The sequence below is a fragment of the Eleutherodactylus coqui genome, chromosome 2 (genome assembly GCF_035609145.1).
Source record: "Eleutherodactylus coqui strain aEleCoq1 chromosome 2, aEleCoq1.hap1, whole genome shotgun sequence".
NCBI classification, from domain to species: Eukaryota; Metazoa; Chordata; class Amphibia; order Anura; family Eleutherodactylidae; genus Eleutherodactylus; species Eleutherodactylus coqui.
In genome coordinates this window covers 204887432-204895477 of record NC_089838.1, presented here as the reverse complement: position 1 = coordinate 204895477, position 8046 = coordinate 204887432, and positions in this window count along the sequence as shown.

The following is an 8046-nucleotide window of genomic DNA, read 5'->3' as shown; positions in this document are numbered from 1 at the left end:
ATCCGATCTGGCCATCTGCAAGCGGCCTAAAGTAAAAAGCAACATGGCCAGGAATATGATTATGGATACAAGCCGTATATTTCTAACATACAAACATTAGTCAACAAGCCTTCGCCACTCCAGGTTTTTTATGTGTTTTGTCTCAAGCACACCTGATGCAAATAATGAAGCCCTGCACACGGAATCTTGCAGCAGCGGCATCCGCGCGTACCTGCTCTTTTTTTTTCTTCATTTGTACTGCAGATGGAGCGCACAGCTCGCCGTTGGACATGTGCAGTACAAATTTTTTTTAAAACTCCTGCTTATTCCTGCACAGTCAAAAGCATGCACAACTTATTGTACGCGTCGTTACGGACACGACAATACCAAATATGTGGGATTTTAATTTTTTTTTCCCTTTTTTTTTAATGCTAACCCCATAGTGACGGCCCAATAGTGTTTTTATCTCCCTCCATACAGCGCGGGTGTCAGCTGTTTATTACAGCTGACACCCGTGGGCAATAGCAGCGATCAGCCGTACGGCCGATCGCGGCTATTAACCCTTTAAATGCTGCTGTCAATTCTTACTGCAGCATTTAAATCCCCAGAATGATGTCAGGGGGTCCCGTACGGCCCCTTCCCATGCCGTGATCTACATAGATCGCGGCAGAGAAGTGGTTAACAGCGGGGGGGACGCATCTCCGATGCACCCCTGCTGTTGCAGCGGGAGGCCAGCTATGACTAACAGCCGGCTTCCGCTGCGGGATAGCGCGAGATCATAAGTGATCTCGCGCTATCCCGAAGACGTAAGTTTACGCCCTGTTGCAGGAAGTACCCCGCTGCAAGGACGTAAACTTACGCTCTGGAGCGGGAAGGGGTTAATTGCATTAGGTGTGCCTCAGATAACACAAGATTTCCAGATGTGTGCTCTTATAAGGGAGTTATTCAGGGTGTTGAAGTGGCTTTTTGTGTTGCATTTGAAGAAACCACTTGTTATATTAGTTGTGCTGACCTATTTAAATACTCTGTTTGATGTGTTTGTTATGCAAATAGATGAAAGTTTGTACATTTGGCAAATAAGCTTAATTGGTAATTGAGGGTAAATCATTTTTATTGCAACTGTACTTACCTGAGAACACTGGTCTAGCATCTGTTGCGCAGGAAATAATTTTCAAAATGTGGTTCTTTTTTTATATGCATTTTCTCTAAATGAACTTTTGTGATGTCAATTAATTGTATTATACACTGATTTTATTGGATTGTGATTGTTTTTGTAGGCCGAAGGAGGACAAAAATATCTGAACAGTTACTATAGTGAAACAAAATAAAGTCAAGTTTTGTTTGAATCAAAAAGAATCTGTGGTGGGGTTTATCTTCTGTCTCCCACGACTGTGGTCCTAATGCGGTAAGGATCTGTATTTGCACACAGCACTCTAACCTCTTGCTAAATAGACACGTGCAACTATTGAAACATATCCCTTTTTGCTCCCCACAGTACAGTGCCCCCTTCAGTGCCCTACAAAATAATAGTGCCCAGACATAGTAAGTTCCTTGTTGAGCTCACTACAAAATGAAAACGTCCATTTGCTCCTACACAGTAAAAATGCCTCCAGAGTTGAATACCCCCTTAATGTCCTACAGCCACAGTATCCCTGAAAAGTAATAATGCTGCCTTTGCTTTCTAAAATAAAAGTGCCCCCCCCCCACAATGTAATAGTGTCCACTTTAGTACCCCACAATTATAGCACCTTTATAAGGTGATATTGTCCAACTTGTACCCCCATAAGGTAACAGTGCTGAATTTTTGCCCTGTTAGTCGCATGATCCAATGAACTGAGGGTAAATAAAAAATTCAAAAACTCTTCTGGCTGCTGCTAGACCCCACTCCACTTCTCCCCGCAGAGCTAAACACCCTTGGCATTATGTATCATTCTTTTACCGCTTCAGGTATCCCTAGTCAGACCACATAAGTAATATTGTGTACAGTCTGCATGGGGGGTGGGGTTGGTGACGACGCAGTGGCACATTCAATCCATGTAAAAGTCAGAATAACTTTATTTGCTTGACTTTTCAGTGGTAGCAAGGAAATCCTGTGCAAACACATCAGCCACTGGCAGCACATACACTTGGTGTTATGCAAATAATAAACACTTGCCCATCAAGGTGCTAACTCAACAGTAGTTCCTCACTAACTACCTCACCGTGACGTAGCGCAACTACACGTAGCGCAGCCGTCCTCTCGGGGAGTAGCTCCAGCTCCCTCTCAGAGCCTTGCCTAACTCTGGCTCTGGCAACAGCACTGCTCTGGCTTCTAGCCTTCGGCCTCATGTCCACGGGGAAAATCAGATCTGCTGCAGATTCTACATGGAGAATCTGCAGCGGGTCCCTCCTGCCCCGCGAACATGAGCGCTGAAAATAGGAATTTAAAAGAATTTACTCATCCGGCGCGGGCGGGGAAAGCCTTCTCTTCCTCACGGCCGGATCTTCTTTTTCGGCCGGCGGATGAATTCGTCACGCCGACGTGCCGCGCGCATGCGCCGGGCACATCCGCCGAGCCGAAGCAAGAAAGATCCGGCCGTGAGGAAGAGAAGACCTTCCCCGCCCGCGCCGGATGAGTAAATTCTTTTAAATTCCTATTTTAGGTCTCCCGCGGATCCGGACGGCTTCCATAGGCTTCAATAGAAGCCCGCGGGAGCCGTCCCCGCGGGAGACCCGCACGAAAATGGAGCATGGTCCAGATTTTTTCATGCTCCATTTTTTTTAAAATCCCTTTTATTGACCATCCGCGGGTATTTATCTACCCTGCGGGTGGTCAATGCATCCCTATGGGGTGCGGATCCGCGGGCAGAAGGAGTTAAAATCTGCTGCGGATTTTAATTCTTCTTTTGCCCGTGGACATGAGCCCTTCTAGCTCCAGCTTGCAGCATGGGACTGAAGGTGTTTGGAAAGTTTAGCTCCTCCAGACACACCCACACAGCTGTCTGATGATTAGCACACCTACAGTACAAAACATCGCTCATGTGTATGACTCCATTCAAAAGAATGGAGTTCATAGTTGTGCAAGTTTTGTACTCGTGTGCATGCAGCCTAAGGGCAGTGAGAGGATTGCACTTCTGACAGAGGAAGTTGAGGTAGTTAATTGATTGTAAGAGTGTACAAGGGGCCTGAATGCTTTTCTTGTGTAATCTTATTACAAGTTATGGTTACTACATTTATGGAGATGGGTTGTTGATCCAGAGATTTATTCTGATTGCTGGATTTGGAGTCTGGAAGTCATTTGTTCCCTAAGATAAGGAAAATTGACTTCTGTCTCTTGGGGACTTTGCCTTTATCTTGATCAACATTGCAGAAGAATAGGATGAACTGGATGGACTTTATTCAGGCTTACAAACTATATTACTATATGTTAACTTGATGATTACATCCCAACTTCAAACTGTGGAAGTAAGTTAAAGTCCAGGGAAAAGTGGTATACTATGAACCCACATTTAGGTGAGCTCTCGTGCTTCTCTTCAAATGTGCTGTTATCCTCTCAGAATTGGGAAAAATCACTAAAAAGTGCAGAATACTGAAAACCGCTTGCTATAGAAGCTTACTTTGGCTGTACACTGCAGCTTCCGGACTCCAACCCTGTCCTTTATGATGTGTTTTACAGCATGCTGAAATGCCACAGGTCTGCTTCCATACTTGGCTGCTCTGCATCTGATTGACCTCCAACTGCTGCAGTTTTCACTGTCCAAAATCCGTAAGTTAACATCCTTAACCCCTTAGTGACGGCCCAATAGTCTTTTTACGTCCTGCTGTTGCAGGACGTGTATGGAGGGAGATAGCGCCGCTATGTACATACAGCGCGGGCTTCAGCTGTTTATTACAGCTGACACTCGTGGGCAATGGCCGATCACGGCTATTAACCCTTTAAATGCCGCTGTCAATTCTGACTGCGGCATTTAAATCCCCAGAACGATGTTCGGGGGGCCCCATACGGCCCCCCCCCGCGGTGAGATCGGGGAAGCCGTGCAGGTGTCATGGCAGCCGGGGGCCTTCTAAAAGCAGACTGCGTATCAAGCCATCCCCGTGGGGTGGCTAGATAGACTGCCTGTCAAAAAGCAGTATGACGTAATGCTATAGCATTACGTTATACTGCAGGAGCGATCAAAGCATCGCTTGTTGTAGTCCTCTAGGAGGACTAAAAGAAAGTATAAAAATAAGAACCAAAAAGTTTTACTAATTATTACAAAAAAAAAAAAGGAATTGAAAAAAATAACCTTTTGCCATATTTGCAATTAAAAAAAATCAAAATATTAAACCAAAAATACATATTTGGTATCGCGGCGTCCGTAAAAGTCCGATCTAGCAAAGTAATGCATTATTTGACCCGCACGATGAACGTGGTCCGAAAAAAAAATAAAGAACGCCAGAAATGCACTTTTTTGGTCACCCTATCTCCGAGAAAAAATGTAATAAAAAGCGATCAAAAAGCCAATTGTATGCAACAATGGTTCCAACGGAAACAACAGGATGTACCGCACAAAATGAGCCCTCACTCAACTATGTCGACAGAAGTTATTGTGTGCAGAAAATGGACACAAAATTATTTAAAAAAATTAAATATCTTTAAAAAAAAGTTAATTGTACTGACCCATTGAATAAAGATATCGGTCATTTTTGTTGCAGTTTGTGCGCCGAAGAAACAGGACGCACCGAAAGATGGTAGAATGTCGGGTTTTTTTTTCCATTTCTCTCCAATTAGAATTTTTTTTTAAGTTTTTCAGTACATTATATGGTATAATAAATAGTACCATTGAAAACTACAACTCGTCCCGCAAAAAACAAGCCCTCATACAGCGACGTCGATGGATAAATAAAGGAGTTACAATTTTTTTCAAAAGGAAGGAGGAAAAAACGAAAATGGGAAAAAACCAAAAAATTTTCCGTCACTAAGGGGTTAAGGCTAACTGAAGCAAAAATATGCATATTTGTTGCAATAAATATGCAGCTGTTTTACTGCATGTGGACATGCGTATTTAACACGTATCCATTTTTTTGCACACATATTGCCAGCAAAAGCTGTCAGAACTGTTCCTCTAAGGTCTTTTAGCACCCTCGAAAAATACGCAGCGAGTACGCATGTGACATGCATATTCCCTGCCTATCACCCTAGCATAAACTGGGCGTATTACGTATCAAAATAGGATACGCTGCAATTTTTTCACACGCATAATAAAACGCATGGTGGAATACCCCAATACAAATCAATGGGGTGTCAGCACTGCGTACTATCTGCGTCAAAAATACACAGTGAAAATACACTTGTGTGAGTGAGGCCTAATGAAAGTCATTCTAGCTGGACCTTACGTTCAATGCCAAGGGAGTGCTTTTCAGGTTTGATGGGATAGATGTAAATACAAGTAAACCATACCTAAACATAATCTGTAGAAATTATGACAGGTGAGAAAATGTTAACATTCTAATTATATACTTATGATTAACATAATGTAAATGTTTGGACTGGTGCTCCATGAAATTTTATAACATTTAAAGTGGTTTTCCAGTGAAATACTACTGATGACCTATCCACAGGATAGGTCATCAATTATCGATCTGTCAGATAGGCTGACCGGCGGAGATTCGTCTGCAGCTCCTGCTCCCGGGCGGCGGAGATCCGCCGCGGGATAACGCAATGCCTGTGGACAGGGGGCCTTAGTGGGCACATGCTATCAGTGCCGCAAAGGCACAGAGGTCGTCGTGGAGGCCTCCGCGCCGACCTCTGTGTAGTGGCCGGTGCTTGTAACTGCAGGCATGGCTTTCATTGAAATCAATGGGCTGGTCATAAAGTGTGAAGTACAATTTAGGGATATGTTGAAAAATAATTGCTACACTTTTAGGCCACTCTCACACATACCGCTTTTTACTGCGATTAGGGTGGTGTTCCGAGTGCTGCGGTACAACACCGCCATTGATGTTAATTGGGCCTCGCAGACGTGCTTGAATGTGGAGTTTCTAACGCCACAATTTTCAAGCGCTGTCTGTTCTCTTTTCGTGCATATTTGGGCTTTTCAACACACCTCATCACCCATCACAATGATGGGGTGCGTTAAAAAGCGCTATGACACGCGTTCAAAAACGCTCAGTCGCAATAAGATTGCCACAATTTTGAGTGGCTTTTCTAAACACGTGTGAAAGTGGCACTAGTTGAGGCATTAAAGGGGTTGTCCCGCGCCGAAACGGGGTTTTTTTTTTTTCAATAGCCCCCCCCGTTCGGCGCGAGACAAACCCGATGCAGGGGTTAAACAAGAAAACCGCACAGTGCTTACCTGAATCCCCGCGCTCCGGTGACTTCTTACTTACCTGGTGAAGATGGCCGCCGGGATCTTCTCCCTCGGTGGACCGCAGGTCTTCTGTGCGGTCCATTGCCGATTGCAGCCTCCTGATTGGCTGGAATCGGCACGTGACGGGGCGGAGCTACAAGGAGCCGCTCTCCGGCACGAGCGGCCCCATTCAGAAAAGAAGACCGGACTGCGCAAGCGCATCTAATCGGGCGATTAGACGCTGAAAATTAGACGGCACCATGGAGACGAGGACGCTAGCAACGGAACAGGTAACTGAATAACTTCTGTATGGCTCATAATTAATGCACGATGTATATTACAAAGTGCATTAATATGGCCATACAGAAGTGTATAGACCCACTTGCTTTCGCGGGACAACCCCTTTAATGTTGGTACTTTCTAATATGTAATATAGTATTATAACTAAAGATGGGCCAGTATACTCGCTCATCTCTAGTTATAATACTATAACTCGAGACGAAAGGTTCGGGTGCTGGTGCGGGGGAGCGATGAGTAGCGGCTGTCAGCGGGGGGGAGAGAGAGAGAGGGAGAGAGAGATCTCCCCTCCATTCCACCCCGCTCTCCCCGCAGCTCCCTGCCCGCCGCCGGCAACCTTTTGTCTCGAGCAGGCAGGTACTTGCTAAAGGCAATGCTCGCTCGAGCAATTGCCTTTAGCGAGTATACTTGCTCATCTCTAATTATAACCTTGCACAGACACTCTGTTTCAGAACTCAGGCTTTTGTTTATATTCTCAGTCATGCTACAAAGCTTGTTAATAGGTTGGACAATGACTTGCAGGAATGCTACCTTCTAATAGGTGTCACCCTAGAAGCATTTAACCAACTCTATGACTGCTTACATAATGCATTGCATTAATTATGGAAAGGATGCCTTGCAGGAATGGTACCTTCCAATAGGTAGAGGCAGGGGCGTAACTATAGGGGATGCAGAGGATGCAGTTGCACCTGGGCCCAGGAACATTAAAGGACCCATAATGCCACATTTCTCCATATAGGGAGCCTAGTACTATGAATAAAGCATTATATTTGGGGGCCCTGTTACAGGTTTCGCATGGTGCTTCAAGTTATGCCTCTCGGTAGAGGCATTGTTCCAAATTTGCATTCACTTCCGAAAACAGCAGACATGACCTTATAAGTCTCTTCACACCTTCTAGGTGCTTTCCCTAAGGAAAAACATACCCTTCCTTTAAAAACCAGTGCATGGTTCAACTACAGTAAACTACCACAGTTTCAAAACGGCAATGAAGAGGAGAGACACTTACTGCTGCACCTATTACAAATAGGAAGTTTATTTCCCTTGCTAAGCCACCATGTGTACGACTACACCATCACATAAAGCCATGATTGATTGAAACTTGCATTCTTGATCATTTAGGGCTCTAAGGCAGCTTATAACACGGCCATGCAAATCAGTTTTTGTCATTTTTCATAATATTTATAAAGGACATTCTTGACTCCTATTTGTGGACCACGAGAGTAACTTACTGAAGATAAATATCCTTCAATAATCAACAGAACGCACCCTATCAATCTACAAAAAATCTTGGTTTTCCCTGCTTAAAATGGGCTGAATGTGAGACAAATCTACAGCTCCTAGAAAATGTACAAATTTTTTCCCTTTTGGCCCTAATAACACCAGTGCAGATGCGGATTCTCATAATCACAGCTCAGAACTGGAACAAATAGCAGCAACTTCTCAGGAATATGGGGAACGTTCT